We start from the raw sequence: 21,593 nt of genomic DNA, 5'->3' as shown, positions 1-21,593 counted from the left end.
CTAGGCTGAAGATGTTATTTCTTTTAATAAACTGGAATTTCCAAATAGTTTATCTGTATTTAAAGATGATGAACTTTGATATTTTTTCCAATACTAAAAGAAAACCTGGTATAATTTACATATGGACCTTGATTCTGAAATGCATTCCATACCTGTCATTTTGCCTTTTATACTGTCTAAAAAAGTACAGTTTCAGTACCCAGTTTTGAAACTAAAAATTAGATTTAAAGTCTATATTACCTTTCACATTTTCTATTTTTCTCTATAATTCAACCTTTGAAAATATAGTAACTGGGTATTTCTTCAAACAGATGGCCTGGGTGATGTTCCATAAGTGTAAAGAGGTAGTTAAAAACTCATGGAAGGTGTTTCCAGCAAAACTTGTAGCTTTTGTGTCTTGGCTAAATATTCAAGGGTTAATATAGCCCTGCTGTTCAGTGTCTTTTACTTGAATAGAACTTTTGTATTGTAATTTATTTTTTATTGTGCCTTAATTAAACACTATGTAAATAACCTTCAGTAATAAAGTATTACAATTATTAACAAAAAAAAAGAATAATACTTTCTCAAAGGGTTGATATAAGGAATTTACAAGATAGTATGTGTAAAGAAAGTGCTTAGCACAGTACCTGGTACAGAGATAAATGTAGCTACTATTAGAGGCTGAAAATTCATTAGTAAAAAGTTACTTCCTGGGGCTTCCCTGGTGGCGCAGTGGTTGAGAATCTGCCTGCCAACGCAGGGGACATGGGTTCGAGCCCTGGTCTGGGAAGATCCCACATGCCGCGGACCAACTGGGCCCGTGAGCCACAATTACTGAGCCTGCGCGTCTGGAGCCCGTGCTCCGCAACAAGAGAGGCCGCGATAATGAGAGGCCCACGCACCGCGATGAAGAGTGGCCCCCACTTGCCACAACTAGAGAAAGCCCTCGCACAGAAACGAAGACCCAACACAGCCATAAATAAATAAATAAATAAATATTTTAAAAAAACAAACCAAAAAAACAATGTTGTGTTAGTTTCAAAAAAAAAAAAAAAAAGTTACTTCCTCGTGTGGTCTAGTGTTGTCCAGGCTCTTCTTCCTTCCTGAGGCTTTCTCTTCCTACCTATTCACCTGATTAATTCTAACTTATCCTTCATATCTTAGCTCAAATGTTACTTCCCCATGTAAACTCTCCCTAACCATCTAGATTAGGTCAGGTTCCTACTATGCACAGCACCATACCCTTTCCTTCACAGCACTCATAGTCTCTAATTACATCTTTTTATATTTCATTAGTTTCTCTTTTTCCTATTACCATAAGTTCCATGAACTCACATACTGTGCGCTCACCACTGAATTCTTAGAACTGAAAAAACTCCTGGCACACAGAAGGTACCTGATAAGCATTTATTGAATGAATAAAAGGTTTCAAATTATGTCATTAAAGTGAACCCTCTTCAGATGCAATCTTTATACAGAAGGCTAGAAATAGAGATTTGGGTCACATTTGTAACAGTGTGACTATAATCAGAAGCGGGTCTATGGTGGGATCACACTTGCCTCTTAGGCCTGTAAAGGGATGGTGTATTCATTTGCTATTGAAATTGGTTAATCTTAGGCCAAAGCCTCTGCCTTACACAGCTCCAGGAGGCACCAGCCTTAAGAGAGGAAATGAGAGACTTTGGGAGAAATTCCAAATCTTTGGGGATTCCTTTTAGGTCCTCTATGTTATTTCCATTTTGGAGAATTTAACACAAACTAGTGACTACACCAATGTCAACAAAAAAAGGAGATAACACAGGTGGTTAAGAGAATGGATTTGAGGATCAGACAAACTTCTTCATTTTCTCTTCTTACTTGAGGTTCACATCATCTCCTGCTTGGGACTCTACCTCTCTCACCAAAAATGACTAGCAGCTCTGTATGGCTTTTCACCACTGACAGTGTTTTCCATCTACAAAATATTTCACGTGATATCACAACTGCTCTGTGAGGTAGACATTATTGTTTTCATTTTATCAAAAAGAAATGAAGTTCATAAAAGTACCTTACCTAAGGTCACACAACTAAAAAGCAACAGGACCACGATGCAACTCTGATCCTCTGGCTCCAAACCTGGAGCTCTCTCCAGCAGACTCACCCAAGATAATTATGAGCCATCCCGATGTATACTTTCACTGCATTTAAAAAGAAAACAGCACGGGGATAATGACTGGAAGGGCATAATGGGATGCTGCTAATGTTCTATTTCTTGATATAGCACTAGTTACACAGGTGTGTTCACTTTCTGTAAAGTCAGGAGCTATATACTTTATGAACTTTTCTGTTTGTATGTTATACTTTCAAAAGCAAATACCAGGCAAAATTATGATAGAAACTAATCAAAATTCAGAAGCATTAAGTTGGGATGCCTCAGGGCTACATACATATTTATCTAACTTCTCAAGGAGCAGCTACATATAGGACACCTACCAGTTAAATAACCACAAAATCCTTGCACACTCAAATACCATATCCACCCACTGGGATTAGGAGAGAGGGAACCCCAGGAAGGGGCCAAGAGTATAGTTAATGAAAAAAAAATTGGCACTGAAAAGTAGAACTATCCTATATCATCAATGATAAGATATTTCAATTTCAGAGATAATAAAAATGTGAAAAAATGGCCAATGCCAATTATAAAATGCATTCTAATTTTAGACTGTTAAAATGTAAAAACAACAACAACAAAAGACAGGCTTCCCTGGTGGTGCAGTGGTTAAGAATCTGCCTGCCAATGCAAGGGACACAGGTTTGAGCCCTGGCCGGGGAAGATCCCACATGCCGCGGAGCAACTAAGGTCGTGCTCCACAACTACTGAGCCTGAGCTCTAGAGCCCGCGAGCCACAACTACTGAGCCCACGTGCCACAGCTACTGAAGCCCGTGCACCTAGAGCCTGTGCTCCGCAACAACAGAAGCCACGACAATGAGAAGCCCACGCACCGCAACAAAGAGTAGCCCCTGCTCACCGCAACTAGAGAAAGCCCGCGCACAGCAACAAAGACCCAACACGGCCAAAAATAAATAAATAAATAAATAAATTTATTTATTTTAAAAAAAAACAACAAAAGGCATTTAAAAATAAATGAAATGTAACGTTCTAAAATCTCAAGAGGTGGTTCAACTGTAGAACTGTAGAACCATAAACCTGTGGAACGTTAGGGCTAGGAAGGACCTTGGAGATCAACGTCTCCTGGTACAAGCTCTTCATTTTAGAGGCCCTTGTTTAACAGTTGTTAAATGATCTTATTAAATTAAAACTCACACATCAGAAAATTTAGAACTACAACTACAAAGTTGGTTCCCTTACTCCTGGGTTCTCTTTCCACTACCCAGATACCTCCCCTAAACCCAAGAGAAGATTTACATGATAACTCTATTTTTACTTTCATAATTCTTCATTTCATTAACTCACTAAAAAAAATTAAAGCACCTCTTAAAAATCAATTAAGATGAAAAACTGTTTAGGAAACTTCATTTTTTACTTAGACAAGTTTATCTTCCTTGTTCTCTAAAACCAATGAAGCAATACAAAGTTAGATAAAAAACAAAATTAGTACTCTCTCAGCCTCCAAGTCCTCCCATAAGATATGTTAGCAGATTTTTCCAGGCCCCCAAAAACATAAGCACAAATATATTTTTATATTTAAGAGGATTTTTTTATTGTTCTCTATTTTTCAAAAACTAGGCTTACATATTAACATTGCTCTGCAACTTATTTTTCTCACTTAATAATTGATCATGAACATCCCCCCCAAGGATCAGTAAATAAAATTCTAACTCATACTTTTAAAAAACTGTATAATAATGGTACATATAAAGGATATACCATAATGTGTTCACATATTTTCCTATTGATGGACATGGCTATTTCCAATGTTAGCATTTCAAACAGTGCTGTAATGAATATCCCTGTACATATTTCTTTTTAAATGAAACAAAAAAACTATTTCTACACACACGCTTTCCTTGTTGTCCCACGTTTTGACTGCTTCTTTTCCTATCATCATCCGTGCCTCGCTTGCTCACAGAATTCTTCTCAGGGCCCCGTGTGATAACGGAGAACAAAGCAATTTGGAGAATGTCAAGATGTGACATGTGATGGTTACTGTTGGTAAATTAGAATTGGCCTGTCTGGCTGCCTCTCCCAGCCACCTGCACACAGTGCCCGCCCACCCCCTCATACATGTGCTCCTTCTTCTGGTCTCAGCAGCTGCTTCCAACTCAACTGACATGGGCAGAGCTGGCTTGGGGAATTAATCCTACTGTGTCACACTCCTGACCCTGACAAGTGCAGACAAGCCCACCAGCAATCCAAACTAGTGGGAAGGAGAGAGAATACATTATCACTATGAAATAATATAATACAGAAGTACACAGAGTAAAATGCAAAACTCCCCATTCACCAAACTTTAACCCACATTTGCCAATGGCACTCCCCTCCTCAGAGGTACCACTGTTATAAGTTTGCTGTATAACCTTTCAGACTTTTCCTAAGCATGCACACACACACATACATATATGTATATATACATGTATGTATAGAGATACACATAGATATGTATACATACATATACGTATGTATACACGTATGTGTGTAGATAGACAAAGAGTGTGTTGTGTGTTTGGTCTACCTACCTGTTGTCATACTGTATACTTTGTTCTGCAACTTGACTTTTTCACTTAAAAATTTTTGACCTGTTTCTTATTAGTATATAATGGATTCCTCATACTTTTAAGAGCTCATGAAAAATGCCACGGTAAGGTTGTGCCACTTTATTTTCTCATTTTGCTATGTTTGAATATTTAGGTTGTTCACAGTGTTTTGTCAGGACAAAGAATGCTACATCGATAATGCTGGTGAACCTGTTTTTACATACAAGCTAATATTTCTCTAGGAGATGTACCAATAATTGGAATTGATGAAGTCTGTGCATGTTAAATGTTGACAGGTACTCCCAAATTAGCATCCAAAAAGGTATACCAATTTATAGTTCCACCAACAGAGCATAAAAATTCCCTTTTAGACACCCTTCCAACAATAGATGTTATTTTCTATTTTATCAATATAAAGGATAGAAAATAATATACTATTGTTTTAATTTACATTTTCCTGATTTCCAGAAAAGTTAAATATCCATATGTGTAACTAGTCATCTTATTTTTAATGGAAAGTATTACCATTTTGAATTTAAACAAGAGAACTCAGAGAGGCTAAGGTGACATAGCTAGTAAGTAGCAGACGTCAAAGCTAAATTTTTGAACAACTTCCCATCAAAGCTAGGCCTTCTGACTATCTAAAGTATTTTCCACTACCCAGAGGTCAACAAACTATGGCTTGAGGGCAAGCTGCCCCAATTCTGTAAATCAAGTTTTACTGGAATACAGCCATGCCCATTCATTTATGTATTGTCTATGGCTACTTCAGTTCACCAATGGCAAAGGTGAGTAGTTGCAACTACGCGGCCTGCAAAACGAAAAAGATTTATACCTGGGCCTAAACAAAACAATAACTCACATTTAACACCTAAAGAAAAGTTTCATAATGAGATTAACTGTTGTCCAATTGACTAGAGTGTGGCTATGTTAGACAGTGTGGCTCATTTTAAAATAAATTTATATGCAGTATAGGTCTGGTATATAATATTGAAGAAAAGAATCCAAAACACTCGAAGTCAAAAGACACTCCTCTACTTCTTGGTTGGGACACTACTCTAAAGAGTTTCCTATGTGCTATTCTTCATCTTCCTTGTCTCTTTAATGTCAACAATGGGAAACAGATCCGGTTCCTACTGTCCTTCAGTGACTTGGACGAGCAACGTAGCTCCCACTCACACACAATGATAATATGAAAGCAAAGAAAGCCCCACTATTTCTGCTGCTAAACACACCCCCACCACCACATTATAGGGGTCTCTCCTTCCCTTTTGCTTATAGAGAGAAGATTCACCAGGAAGCAGCTAACATTTCCAGTATGTCTAGCCAACTGCTAAGAGCTAGGACCCTGATTTTTGTGGGAAAGGAAAGCCAATTCTCCCTCTCTAGATCCTACCCTTCTGAAGATTCTGGCCACAAAAGTGAGTAATTTCAACTGGGAACTTTAGGCCATTCAGTTCCTGTATGGCAGATGGGGAACGTGCCATCATCCCCATTTTATACATGGGGAATTGAGGGGAACTGACCTTTCATTTCCAAAGGTCATTTTAGCAAATGCGACCTTCATACAGTGACAACCCCACCCACCCCACTTGCTCCTTCCATCCTCTCCCAAATGTTGATTTTATATAGTAATGGCAAAGAAGCTATCATAGTTTCCTGGAGAGATAAGTTAATCTAGGGTTTTGATTGAGAAGTTAATGATTAAAGAAGGAACAGTGCATTTTCTCATGTAAGTAAGCAGGCATTCTTTAAGTGGTTCTCTGGAAAGAAATTTGGCAATACATATCAAGAACCTAAAAAATGTCCATATTATGCTAACTGAAATAAACGTTATGCTAAGTGAAATAAACTAGACACAAAGGGACAAAAATTGTATGATCCCATTTATGAGGTACCTGGAATGGGCAAATTCATAGAGACCGAAAGTAGAATAGAGGCTACCAGGGACTGGGGGAGGAAGGAATGGGAGCTATTGTTCAATGGGTACAGAGATTCTGTTTGGGATGATAAAATGTCCTGAAAATGAACAGCAGTGATGACTGCACAACACTGTAAATATACCTAATGCCACTGAATTGCACACTTAATTGTGAATTTAAATTAAATTGTGAATTTAACACTTTAAAATGGCTAAAATGGTAAATTTTGTTATGTATATTTTACCAAAAAATTTTAAAATGAGACTGCTAAAAAAAAACAAAGTTTGTGTTCTTTGATCAAATAATTCCATTCACAGAAATAAAAGTTTAGAAAATTATCTGAAATATAAACAAAGATATATATGTATTAATATAATTATTTATCATTATGAAAAATGAGAAAAACTAAGTAACAATAACTCAAGTAAATTATGATATATCCATATGATGAAGCCTTATGCAGTCATTAAAAATATTCTAAATAATTTTAATGACATGGGGAAATGTTGAATTTTAAAAGCACGATATATAGTGTTAGTGTGGTATGACCGTTTATTTTTTAAACTACATATACAACTGTGTATGTGATCCATACACACACACCTGCACAATTGTGAGTGTGAATATGCATGTTATATTTATAAGGAAATATATCAAATAATGTTTATTTGTGAGTTGTGGAATTATGGGTCATTCTTACTTCCTCCCTTAAAAACCTTATTTTTCATGTTTTCTAAACTGTACCATGAAGTACAATCAGGAAAAAAAAATTTAATTTCACATATTTGACCCAGTAATTCACTTGTAGAGATGTATCATAAGAAAATAATGAAAAATACTGATCAAAACTTATGCATAATAATGTTCATGCAAAGATATACCAGAAATTACTAATAAATTATAAATTAATAAAAACTATTAATAAGTAATTGTTACCTCTGCAGAGTAGGATTAGGATAAAGGGTGACGTGCAAGGGACTTACTTATTATATATATTACTTTTATAATTTGTATCTAAGTATTAGAGTATTGTTTAAAATAGAAATATCGCGAGGGCTTCCCTGGTGGTGCAGTGGTTAAGAATCTGCCTGCCAATGCAGGGGACACGGGTTCGAGCCCTGGTCCGGGAAGATCCCACATGCTGCGGAGCAACTAAGCCCGTGCGCCACAACTATTGAGCCTGTGCTCTAGAGCCCGCGAACCACAACTACTGAGCCCGCATGGCACGACTACTGAAGCCTGTGCGCCTAGAGCCTGTGCTCCTCAACAAGAGAAGTCGCCACAATGAGAAGCCCATGCACTGCAACGAAGAGTAGCCCCCGCTCGCCGCAACTAGAGAAAGCCCGTGCGCAGCAACAAAGACCCAATGCAGCCAAAGATAAATAAAATAAATAAATTTATTTAAAAAAAAGAAAAAAAAGAAATATCACGAATTCCCTGGTGGTCCAGTGATTAGGACTCTGAGCCTTCACTGCAGGGGGCCCAGGTTCGATCAGTAGTCAGGGAACTAAGATGCCACAAGCCGAGAGGCACAACCAAAAAAAAAAAAAGGAATATTTGTAAAGAGCTTCAGCAACATTATAAACATATATGAATTTATATAATGAAAACAATGGGAAATGGGAAAAAAGCAGAAGACAAAATTGTAGGTAATATATGATCTGGACTATGCCACACAGAAACATGCATAGGTAGAAAACATTGAAAGTAAATACTAAAATGGAAATAAGTGATTTTCTCCAGATGGTGGGGTTATAGATGATTTTACTTTTCTTTATACTTTTCTGTATTTTTCATATTTCCTACAGTGAATATATACTATTTTCAATCAGTTCAAAAAAATGTTTTTGGTTTCCACTGTATATTCAAAAGGATTAGCAGTAGTAAGCAACCCACTAAACAAGACTGTAGGATGTATATGCCTAAGAAAATCTTCATCTTTGGGGAGTGGGGAAAGCTCAGTCTAAAGGGACACTGCTGACTATTTCCTGCCTTCTTGTGTTTGGAGGTGCTTTAGAAAATATAACTAAGGAATCAAGTACATAAACATTAGATGGCTGATAAACTTTATACTTTAAGAACCAAGACCACCACCTTCTCAACCCTGAAATCTAAGACCTTACACTTGAAAAACACTCCAAAACACTCAAGAGCTAACTCCATGAAGAATAAAATCCAAATCCCTTAGCATGACACTTAAATGTTCTTTAAGATCCAACCATCAAACATCTTTTCCAGCCTCATCTCCAGCTCATTCCTCTAAAATATCTTCTATCTCAGGAACACTTTTCCCAGACATGCCAGGCATTTTCCAGGCTCTGTGCCTTTGCCCATGCCGTGACCTCCTCCGTAATGCCCTTTCTAAAAAACGAAAAAAGTAAAAAACATTTTTTTAAAAAAGGGAATTCCCTGGTGGTCCAGTGGTTGGGACTCCGCGCTCTCACTGCCGAGGGCCCGGGTTTGAGCCCTGGTGGGCAAACTAGGATCCCACAAGCTACGTGGCACGGTCAAAAAAAAAAAAAAAAAAAACCCAAAATGTCCTTTCTTCTGAACTTAAGGAATTCTAATTCACCCTTTACAACCTAGCTCAAAAGCTTTCTCCCTTCAGAAGCTCTCCTCGTTCCCCCCAATTCAGGAATAATTGTTGTTTCCTCTATATGCTCCATATTGCTTGTTCCTCTACACACTTTACTTCATTCCTCCTTGGGTCAACGTTAGCTGCATATGCATTTCACTTAACTAATAAGCTCCTGAAGAGCAGAAACCATCTTATTCACCTATCAGCTCTGTTCCAGCACAATGCTTGCACACCGCAGGTGCTAAATAATGCTGCCCAACTGAATGACAGCCAACTGGCCCTAATCTAGAGAATTCTTTCAGTGAGGCAGCCAGTGAAGCCAAACTGTCAAAGAGGACAATCCCTCTACTTTAAAGCCACATACCTAGCAAGAGTGACCAGCAGAAAATGTCATGGGCCTGCCACTTTAAGGGGACTGGCAAGCTGACTGTGTTTACACAATCCTAATTAAAACTAAAGGGCACTGAGGGAAAGAAGAGAAATAGGGAGATTAAGAGGTGTGGATTCTACAGATCACCTCTTCCTCTGTTTAGAGCCCAAATCTCCCAGCCTAGTACATAGCGAGCTCACCAAGCAGCTTATTCTCTCCTTGCTGTCACTGTAGGATCTAAGTATTGAAAAGCAACTGATTAGGTCTCTCCAGCAACTGGCTCTGCTCTTAGGCATTTAATTTCTATTGTGGTTACATGGGGCTTTTTCTCTAAATGAATCCCACACTGCTCCAATCATTAAGAGAATCCCTTTAAAGAGAGGCTTGAAATTAACAATAGCAGGGAACAAAGTCTCTAACCCTTCTAAATCACAATATCCACACTGTCCATTTTGATGAAATTCACCCCCACCTCCTTCAAACAATAGGTCCTACCAGGGAATGACTACCTCTCTCAAGACCAGCATGTCCTGTGATTGTTTTTCAGGAGAAAGCTCCCAGTGCCTGCTTCTCATTAAATAGCTGCTTCACGTTTGATCACTCAGCTGTGACTGCCAGTAGAGAGTATAGTCACTATAATTTAAGGACTAAAAAGGAATTCCACTCCTACCCCCCTAGTCTAATAGTCAAGCAGCTTAGAACAAACAGATAGTTCCCTACCTCAAACTTCCTTTGGCCTACCTGTTTTCAGATCTAGAACTCTTAGTATCTAACTCTTTCAATGAAGAAAAATGAAGGAAACATGGCAGTGAGAAAGAGAATCACAAAGTGACTTAGTGACAGAACCTTTTGATTAGGATGCCTAACACCTTATTTTCTTGACTAGTTATCAACAAGACCACCATTTCCAGGAACAGAGTCCAGGATACTACAGACAGCCTAACTGAAATGCATTCAAGATAGCCCCTCTGCTTTGACCCCCCACCCATCCCCCACCCATCCCCACCCTTCCTCAAACTCAAACTGCTGACGAAAACAAATAAACAAACAACAGACAACAAACCAAGTAAGTTGATACATCATTTCTCCTACAAAAGACTGGAGCTACCAAATCATCTGCTTCAGCCACGCCACCTGGGAATCATCCTGATGGACTATGGTGTGCTGGTGAGCAGTGGCTGCTGCAGCCTGAGGAACTTGTGGCTGTTGAGTCTTCTGGAGCCGGGACTGCAGTGGCTCCTCAGCTACAATGTCCCATAGCAACATGTTCCAACCCTTTTTGACCCTCAGCACATTTGTGATTTGGGAGGACTACCACGAGAAAGGCTAATTTTCTCCACCCACTATCTTGTCATTTTGACCTAGAAGCAGGCATATGCACAGTGAGTATAAAGGAAGTGACACCCTTTTAAACAAACATTTCCAATCTTGTTGAATCAAGTGAAAACTGTAATTAAAATAGTCTCCTAAGATTTACAAAACACTCCTTTGGGAACTGCCTTTAAAGTCTACTCCATGTGAGACACACACAAAAATTAAATCTTATTATTTTACAGTCCCACCTCATTCTTCACCAAAAAAGATACTGCCTTGCTTGTCTTTGGCTCACAATATCTTCTAGCTGTTTGCAAAAACTGAATCTACCAAGCAAGAGTGAAGATTTGCTACCTCTGAGAATATTCAAAAGATTGGCTTAGGGCTTCCCCGGTGGCGGTGGCGCAGTGGTTGAGAATCCGCCTGCCAATGCAGGGGACACGGGTTTGATCCCTGGTCCGGGAAGATCCCACATGCTGCAGAGCAACTAAGCTTGTGTGCCACAACTACTGAGCCTGTGCTCTAGAGCCCGCGAGCCACAACTACTGAGCCCGCGTGCCTAGAGCCCGTGCTCCACAATGAGAGAAGCCACTGCAATGAGAAGCCCGTGCACCGCAACGAAGAGTAGCCCCCGCTCGCCGCAACTAGAGGAAGCCCGCGTGCAGCAACGAAGACCCAACGCAGCCAAAAATAAATAAATAAATAAATAAAATTTAAAAAAAAAAAAAAAAAAGATTGGCTTAGAGGTCAAAAATGTTTTGAGCACTGGCAGCATCACCCGAATAAACGTAAAGGCTGAGAACACAATTACTCTGAGGGGGACAAACTTACAAATACTCTAATTGTCCCAAAATTACAATGAAGGGGACAAGGTATGGGCCATATATGTCACGTGTGTTAAAGACAAACTATCATACTAATTTACAGTCACACATATAATCATAAATTTTGGCTCTGGAAGAAATCTTCTAGATCATATAATCTAAACTGCTCATTTTTACATATAAGAAAACTATAGTCCACTGGGGTTAGGCAGTTTGTCCCTGGTCACACAGCTGGTTAGCAGTAATCAGGACTAGAAACCTAGTCACCCTGCCTCCCAGCATAAGCCACAAACATCCTAATCCATGCACCTCCCCCTTCCTGTTCCTCACTGCTGTCTTTCAAAGGGGAGATAACTCAGGACACTAAAGCACAACAAGAATGGTTTTGAAACCCAGTTGCTGAGAAATGATAGCTTAAGACCAGGACTTCTCTGCAGTGGCTCCTATGAGTATGAGCCATCGTTTAGTGCCTGGTTCACAAGAGTTCTGGGTAATCTACCTCACAACAAGGGTCAGTGAAACCCCCTAGACTCTCCTCCCACAGCTAGAAGAACATGTTTATTAAACATCTCTGCCCACCTCCTGCAGTAACCTGTTTACTTCAAGTAATTGAAAGAAGGTTACTTAGAAGAACCTGGATCAAGGAAAAAGAAAGTAGTAGAGATCCTGTTCAAGAAAAAGCTGACCTATGAAAAAGCAGAGAGAGGGCAGGAACCATCTTGACTTATCTCCTGGTGAACAGCTTTCTCAGGTTCGGACAAAGTGATCCCTGGCAATCTGGCTTATAATTAGCCTCCACCCAAGGAAGGGCAAAAGGGACAGGAATGCTGTTCATTCCCCCATCCCGCTGCCGACTGTTGGTCAGCTCAGCCTCACATCATCCTGGGCAGCCCCAGCATTCTGTAGATCAGACAGCCACCGGAAGGGAAGCCACGCAGCCTAGTTCAACGGGGTGGGTCAGTGGCAGAGCACGAAGAGTCACTGGGGCAGAAAGTCTGGCCTCCTGTGGCAAGACAGCCAAACCACACCCCAACGTGGTCAGCACTGGGAAGGCTCTGCCGTACTAGGGCTCCAGTCTCTAAAGCAGGTAAGGTCCTTCCTCAGGAGGCTCCATACCACTCACATTTCCAAGTGCGTCCCTCCTGCTCAAAAACCTTCCATGGTTTTCTTCCTAAAGCACCATATCTAAATCCCTTGGCTTAACTTTCCAAGCCCTCCATTATATAGCCTCAAGTCATTTATTCAACCTTATTTCCCACTATTCCACACTGTACACTCTGAACTAATCAAGCCAGTCTTCCCATTTCTCTCTGCATGAGCCAAGCCCTTTCTCATTTCCATGCCTTCAGTTATCCAGCAGTGGTAAATTCAAGCCCCTTCAGGGGTTAGGCAGGTAATAGAAATGAATGTTCCAATGTGGCACATGGAAAAACTAGGAAGTGTTGCCCCCACCTAAAGGCATTCAAATGTTTTAATTCAAGTATTTATGCAATATTTCACTCTGAGCATCACAATAACACTTTAAAGAGTTACCAATACTCATTCTAGCTTGCACGTAAGGAAACTTCCCTAAGGTTAGGCAGCTGGCAAAATGCTGAGCACAGTCTCTAGGCCTGTCTGAAACCAAAGCAAGAGCTCTAAACTATTAGGCTTCCCAGCAGTACAAACACCATGAAAGATATAGAACTCTAAACTCTGAAGAGGGAATTCACTTTTCATGATATATAACCTTAGTAGTGGGATGAGAAGTCCAAATAGCAGCTTGTCTAACCATACTCCAACTGACTCAAATTCTGTCCATCTTCCAAACCCCATCTTCCTACTGAAGTCTCTCCTAGTACCTCCAGGTCCTACTGAATTCCCTCTTCTCTCAATTCTGATGGGGCTTACAGATTAGACAGCATAACTGAATGCTAAATTATGTACTGTCATGCAAAACTGAATACTGTTTTCATGTGTTTTCTAGCTTCACTATCAAACTACTGTATTAACCTATCCAGTTCTACCAAAAATGTTTAACCTGTATCTAGTCAAGAGGAAATAATCATACAAATCCAAATTAAGAGACATTCTGCAAAAAACTAACTTGAACTCTAAAGAATGTCAATGCTATGACAGACAAAAAGGTATTCAAGATTAAGGGATTTAAAAACTGTTCAAAGTTAAAGCAGAATAAAGGCTTGACAAAGTCGTGACAACTAACGCATGCATGATCCTTCAATGGATCCCGAACTGACAAAAAGTCTATGAAAGACATCATTGGAAAAATTAGAGCAATCTGAACAAGTATTGTATACCGGATGTACTGAATTTCTGAGTGTAATTTTATTGTGGTTATGATAGGAAGATATTCTTATTTTTTTAGGAAATACTTGTTGAAATATTTAGGGATGAAGTAACATGATGTTTACATCTAACAGTCAAAAGGTTCAGAAAATGAAGGATAGAGACCAAAAATAGCAAACCATTAACAATTAGTGAAGCTAGGTGAAGAATATACAAGCATTTGTTACATTATTCTTGTAAAGTATCTGTAGGTTTGAACAGTTGGGGAGTAGGGAAATCCTGTATTATAGATACACTTGTTAAATACTCAGCTCTGTGAGAGGTATAATAGGCACTCATTATGATTTGCTCACTGCCTAAGGAAACTGGGCTTTGGGGGTCAGCAACCAGACAGAGTCCACTTTGCAGTAGTTCATGAGGGGTACAGTGGCAAACTCTAAGGGAACAAGAGGTTTCCCTCAAACTCACATCGTCACGCCATAGGAAAGACAGAAAAGTAGGCAATAAAAGCTATTGTTACCTCATCCCTCCCTGAGACCATCCAGAAGTCAGGCACTTGACAAATGCCCCCTTACAGGGTAGAATGCAGTTGCTACCCACACACAGGACCAAGACCTCGGGTCACACTGTATTCACCTTGCCACAGGGTACCAAAAACTTGACAGCCTGCAAAGCAAGTGTCTCTGGCCAGTCACCGGAAGGCACCCAGGTGGTCAAATAAATAAGCCTGAAATACATGCACAGTCTTCACTCCTCACCAGACAAACCAGTCCTGAGCTGCAATAAGGCAGAAGAAATATGCAAGGCTGAATCACTGGCATTTCCTGCACTGGCTTCAAAGAAACTGGCCCTTAAAGAGGACAGAAAGGACAGCTGACACAGCTGCCAAGAGAGGCCTCAACCCAGAAGCATGCTGTGCAATATGCCCTCTCTCCCTTCTACAGCCACCAGATCATTTTACTTCTGCCAAGTGGTCCCTTATTAGGGTGACTGACTGCCCAAAGGCCAATCCTTAACCTTGACTCTCTCCTCCCCTCATTGACAGCCAAGATTCTGCCCTTTCCAGACAGCTCCTCCCCCAATTTAGCAGAAAGAATAGTCAAAACTATTCCCCCCAAACCTCCACCAACTGAAGTAAGATCTCCAGAGGTGTAACATTCAGCTTTCTTCTCAAACCTACCATGTTTAGCATTTTTACCAAAGACAGAATGAAAATATGTAAAGTCTGCTTGTTAGACTTTGGAATTATAAACCGTGAAGAAAAGAAAATACAATGTTTTTAGATTTGATCCAGCAAAAAGATCTTAACAGGTTCAATGATACCAAAAATAGCCAATATATAATTTAACAGGACTAAACATAAAGCCCTGCATTTAGAATAAAAGAAATCAACCAAACTAACATGGGATGGTAAGGACCTGGTACAACAGTTCATATTAAAAAGGTTGCCTTTGGGGAGAAAAAAAGGCTGCCTATGGTGGGAAGTGGAGAACAGGCTGTTACTCCATACACTCCCCTGTGAACCATTAATCTGACAGACCTACCCAAAACATCAACGCAGCTCAGGTCACGTTAGTAGAAGATGACCCTGTGCCCCACCTCTGAAAAGCAAAGTCAGAGCACATGCGAGAAAGAATGACAACCACCGTGGTGAAGGGTCTGAAAGTCATGTCGTGGCAAATGTGAGGGGAGTACAGATGTTATGCCAGAGAAAACATGAAAACTTTTTTCAAACATAAGCATGCTTGTCATGTAGACAAGGAGAAAGACTTATGTGTCCCCTTGCAAGAAGCCAAAACCAGAACTAGTGAGCAGAAGTTAAAGGAGGACAGATTTTGGTTTGATGTAGGGAAGAACTTTCAGCACAATAAAGAAGTTAAGAATGTGCATTATGGAACCCAGAATGCTTGGATTAGAACACCAACTCTACGACACTTACAAACTGTATGGCTTTGGGCAGATTAATTTATAGTAGTAATAATAGTACTTACCTCATAGAACTTTGGGAAGCAGTTCATGTAAAGTGCTTACAACAGTGCTTGGCTCACAGTATACGCTGAAAAAAAAAAGAAAGCCATCTATCGCTATTACTGACTATTGCTATAATGGACCAGATAACCCGAAAATCTTCCTACTAAATATGCCTGGAAATGCTTAGAAAAATAATAATAAAAATCCTTTTAGACTTGCTAGTTATTTTCTCTCAGCTCCACACCTGCCCTGTTATGCTCTGCTCTGTGATGCTGGGGCTTGGACTCCACCAATACTATCTCACCTTTGCCAGCGGGCTCCCAGTTAGGTTCTGTCTACAGGGGGTGCTAAAGGGAAAATGGAAGGCAGGAAGAGGCTGCAAGGGACTTCCTTCTTCCTGTGGCTCGCTGTTTCTTGACAACAGCAGTTGATTCTTTCCTGCTTCTTTCTAAACTCCCTCTCAGAGGCACCAGCACCAGCAGGGCAGGGCTCAACCAAACCCGGCTCCTCCAGGGCCCTCCTGTGAGCTCCTGAGAAACCAGCAACACCCTCTCCTCAGAGAATCAGGGTGCATGCAGTTCCATCGGATCCCTCCAGAATTCTAGGTTCTGACAACCCCTACCTTCTTCCCTTTGTTTTTCAGTCCTGGATGAGGCAGCTGCTTAATGCAGTTATTATATCAAAGTTACTTTAAGACTCCCTTTTTGCTCTTTCAGCCCTCCAACAAAGGTTTAAATTAAACCCCTTTATTGAATTCACTCTATTAAAATCTGTGTGTGGTTTCTATTTTCCTGATAGGATCCTAACTGACACTAGATAATCTGAACTCACAAGAAAGTAGGAGAAATCCCAGGAAACAGAAACAAAGAAGCTGAAAATTGGATTAGTGAGGCATAGCTGTCCCAGCAATGTAAGGAATTCGTGACCTCCTCATAGTCCAGGAGATCTTGAGCCCATAAAAAACAACTGAGATCTCTGTATAAAGGCTGGGATCCTCAGTAAAAAAGACAGACTAGGAAAAAAAAAAAAAAATCTGTCTCAGGGAAATAAGGGAGGTTGCCTTGCTCATCTAGTAAAGTGGGAGGAAAAAAACTTTCTAGGAATTAATAACCATAGGTGCACACAAGAGGTGGATTTGGAGTTAAAAATTTATACTAAGTCTGTGGCCTGGAAATCTACAAGTACAGAAAAATTACAGACATTTTACTCCCAGGTTGGGAACAGCCTTGAGTTCCCAGCAGGAGCAAATACAAAGTTGCTGCAGGAGATACACAAATGGCCAAAAGATGTTCAACATCATCAGGAAAATGCAAATTAAAACCACAATAACACTACACCTCCATGAGAACGGCTAAAATTAAAAAGACTGACAATACCAAGTGCTGGTAAGAATATAAAGAAACCAGAGCTCTCAGATACTGCAATGGGAATATAAAACAGTACAGCCACTTTGGAAAACTGGTAATTTCTTAAAAATTTAAAGATAACTTGCCATATGACCCAGCCATATCACTCCAAAGAGTCAAGAAAATACATGTCCACTCAAAGATTTGTACATGAATGCTCACAACAATTTTATCACGATAGCCAAAAACTGGAAACAACCCAAATGTCCATCAACAGTAAATGACAAACAAAATGGTATGATATAGTCATGTAAGAGAATACTACTTAGGAACAGAAAGTAACAAATTACTGATATATGTACTAAATAGATAAATTTCAAATGCATTACACTGCCTGAAAGAAAGCAGACACAAAGGTACACTCTGTATAATTTGACTTAGATAAAATTCTAGAAAATACAAATTAATCTATAGTGGTTCCTGGGGCCAAGGGAAAGGGAAAGATGAACTGTAAAGAGGCATAAGGAAACTTTTGGGAGTGATGGGAATGCTCTGTATCTTGATTGGGGCAGCTTTTTGTAAGTGTATAAATCTGTAAAAACTCTTTTTACTTTAAATAAAGCATATTATAAATACATAAATTACAATTAAGCAAAGCTGATAAAAATAAAAAAGCTGTTCTTGAGAGAACTGACCTCAACTCAAGCTACATAAGGCTATCATAGATGATACTCCTTTGAATATGAGCTCACAATCCAAAATTATAAAATACTTGAGGAAACAATCCATCATGACAAAGAGTCATTAAAACAAACGGCAGGATTATACCCGAAAAGCTTCAGAAAATTGAACAGACACATTAAGTTAAATTTATTTAAAATTAATATAGATGAATTGAAAACACAAGACAAAAACAAGATACCATGAAAAACAAAGAGGCAGATTTGAAAATAAACCGAAGAGTACCTGAGGAAATGAAAAACTTAGCTAATGAAAATAAGAATTCAAAAAGTAAATTAGGGGCTTCCCTGGTGACACAGTGGTTAAGAATCTGCCTGCCAATGCAGGGGACACAGGTTTGATCCCTGGTCTGGGAAGATCCCACATGCCACGGAGCAACTAAACCCACGCGCCACAACTACTGAGCCTGCACTCTAGAGCCCGCGAGCCACAACTACCGAAGCCCGTGTGCCTAGAGCCCATGCTCCAAAACAAGAGAAGCCACCACAACGAGAAGCCTGCGCAACGCAATGAAGAGTAGCCCCCACCTGCCGCAACTAGAGAAAGCCCACGGGCAGCAATGCAGCCAAAAATAAATAAATAAATATTTAAATTTATATATTAAAAAAAGTAAATTAGTTCTAGCTTAAGAGTAATTAGTATGCTAGGAGATAGATTTAAGGAAATTATCTAGAGGTAACACAGAAAGATAGAGACAGAAATCATGAAGAAAAGAATAAGAGATGTGGAGGACAGAATTAACAATAGAAGGTTCAAGGTAAGTTAAATATGAGATCAGGGAGAGGCACTATTTAAAGAGGTATATGCCAATAAAATGGACAACCTAAGAGAAATGGACAAATTCTTAGAAATGTACAATCTCCCAAGACTGAATCAGGAAGAAATAGAAAATATAAATAGACCAATTACCAGTAATAAAATTGAATCAGCAATTTAAAAAAACTGCCAATAAACAAAAGTGCAGGACCAGACGACTTCACAGGTGAAGTCTACCAAACATTTAAAGAAGAGTTAACACCTATTCTTCTCAAACTATTCCAAAAACAGTACAGAGAAAGGAATGCTTCCAAACATTTTCAAGGCCAGCATCACCACAACACCAAAACCAGACAAAGATATCACAAAGAAAGAAAATTACAGGCCAATATCACTTTATAGTTGTGAAAATCCTCAACAAAATATTAGCAAACCAAATTCAACAACACATTAAAAGGATCGTGCACCATGATCAAGTGGGATTTATCCCAGGGATGCAAAGATGGTTCAACATCCACAAATCAATCAGTGTGATACACCACATTAACAAACTGAAGAATAAAAATCATCTAAATGAATGCATTAAACGCTTCTGACAAAATTCAACATCCATTTATGATTTTAAAAAAACTATCATCAAAGTGGGTCTAGATGGGACTTCCCTGGTGGCACAGTGGTTAAGAATCCACCTGCCAATGCAGGGGACAGAGGTTCAATCCTTGGCCCAGGAATACCCCATGTGCCACAGAGCAACTAAGCCCGTGCACCACAACTACTGAGCCTGTGCTCTAGAGCCCGCGAGCCACAACTACTGAGCCTGCGTGCCACAACTACTGAAGCTCACGCGCCTAGAGCCCGTGCTCCGCAACAAGAGAAGCCACCGAAATGAGAAGCCTGTGCAACGCAACAAAGAGTAGCCCCTGCTCAGCGCAACTAGAAAGTGCACGCATAGCAACAAAGACCCAATGCAGCCAAAAATAAATAAATTTTTTTTTAAACGACAAAAAAAAAAAGGTGGGTCTAGAGGGAACATATCTCAACAAAATAAAGACCACATATGATAAGCCCACAGCTAACATCATACTCAACAGTAAAAAGCTGAAGGCATTTCCTCTAAGATCAGGAACAAGACAGGATGCCCACTCTCACCACTTTTAGTCAACATAGTATTGGAAGTCTTAGCCACAGCAATCAGGCAAGAAAAAGAAATAAAAAGAATCCAAATTGGGAAGGAAGAAGTAAAACTGTCACTGTTTGCAGATGACATGATACTACAGAAAATCCTAAAGGGGCCACCAAAAAAAATTAGAACTCATCAATGAATTCAGTAAAGTTGCAGAATACAAAATTAATATACAGAAATCTGTTGTGTTTCTATACACTAACAAAGAATTAACAGAAAGAGAAATTAAGAAAGCAATATTATTTACAAATGCATCAAAAAGAATAAAATATCTAGTAACAAATCTAACTGCGGTAAAAGACCTGTACTAAGAAAAAGACAAGACGCTGATGAAAGAAATTAAAGATGATACTAACAAATGGAAAGATACACCATGCTAATGGACTGGAAGAATTAATACAGTTAAGTCCCCTATACAAACAAGTTCCCTTCCAAGAGTGTGTTTGTAAGTCCAATTTGTTCCTAAGTCCAACAAAGTTAGCCTAGATAGCCAACTAACACAATCGGCTATATAGTACTGTACTATAATAGGTTTATAATACTTTTCACACAAATAATACATAAAAAACAAACACAAAAATAAAATTTTAATCTTACAGTACAGTACCTTGAAATGTACAGTAGCACCAGCTACATCACTGCTGCTTTTATGCTTACTTCTGGACATCTTGGGCTTGAAATAAAGATACTGTACTACTGTACTGTACAGAAAAGTACACAAAAGCAGAACCACTTGTAGAGGATGCATGCACGTGACAATGTACGCCAGACACGTGAACTACCTTATATGATTGGACATTTGACTGCATGTTCGCATCTTTGAAAGTTTGCAACTTGAAGGTTCGTATGTAGATGACTTACTGTACTGTTAAAATGACCATTCTAGCCTAAGGCATTCTACAAATTCGGTGCAATCCCTATCAAAATACCAAGGGAATTTTTCACAGAACTAGGACAAATAATTCTAAAATTTGTATGGAAACACAAAAGACCCTGAATAGCCAAAACGATCCTGAAGAACAAAACTGAAGGTATCATGCTCCCTGATTTCAAACTATACTACAAAACTGTAGTAACCAAAACAGTACACCAAAACAGACACACAGGGTTTCCCTGGTGGCGCAGTGGGTAAGAATCCGTCTGCTAATGCAGTAGGCATGGGTTCGAGCCCTGGTCCAGGAAGATCCCACATGCCACGGAGCACCACAACCGTGCACCACAACTACTGAGCCTGTGCTCTAGAGCCCGTGTGCCACAACTACTGAGCCCACACACCACAACTACTGAAGCCCGCGTGCCTAGAGCCCGTGCTCCGAAACAAAGAGAAGCCTCTGCAATGAGAAGCCCATGCACCACAACAAAGACCCAACGCAGACAAAAATAAATTAATTAAATAAATAAATTAAAAAAAAAAAAGACACACAGATCAATGCAACAGAATAGAGAATGCAGAAATGAACACACACTTACATGATCAATCAATCTACAAAAAAGGAGACAAGACTATACAATGAGTAAAAGTCTCTTCAATAAATAGTATTGGGGGCTTCCCTGGTGGCGCAGTGGTTGGGAATCTGCCTGCTAGTGCAGGGGACACGGGTTCGAGCCCTGGTCTAGGAGGATC

The 21,593-nt window shown here is 39.6% G+C and overlaps 1 protein-coding gene across 2 annotated transcripts in view; it reads right to left on the bottom strand.

Annotated features, from left to right (window-relative positions):
* The window catches only part of NUMA1 (nuclear mitotic apparatus protein 1), a 73,675-nt gene that overhangs the window by 47,716 nt on the left and 4,366 nt on the right, over positions 1 to 21,593 (bottom strand). The window contains exon 2 of one of the 2 annotated variants that reach the window (XM_068556518.1): positions 15,964 to 16,028. The exons of the other annotated variant lie outside the window; for it this stretch is intronic. The gene's annotated coding sequence lies outside the window, so the exon portion shown is untranslated. The remainder of the gene's footprint in view (positions 1 to 15,963; positions 16,029 to 21,593) is intronic. 2 annotated transcript variants of the gene reach the window in all.

Source organism: Eschrichtius robustus, chromosome 11, assembly GCF_028021215.1.
Source record: "Eschrichtius robustus isolate mEscRob2 chromosome 11, mEscRob2.pri, whole genome shotgun sequence".
Taxonomy (NCBI): domain Eukaryota; kingdom Metazoa; phylum Chordata; class Mammalia; order Artiodactyla; family Eschrichtiidae; genus Eschrichtius; species Eschrichtius robustus.
This window is presented reverse-complemented; position numbering and strand designations above follow the sequence as displayed.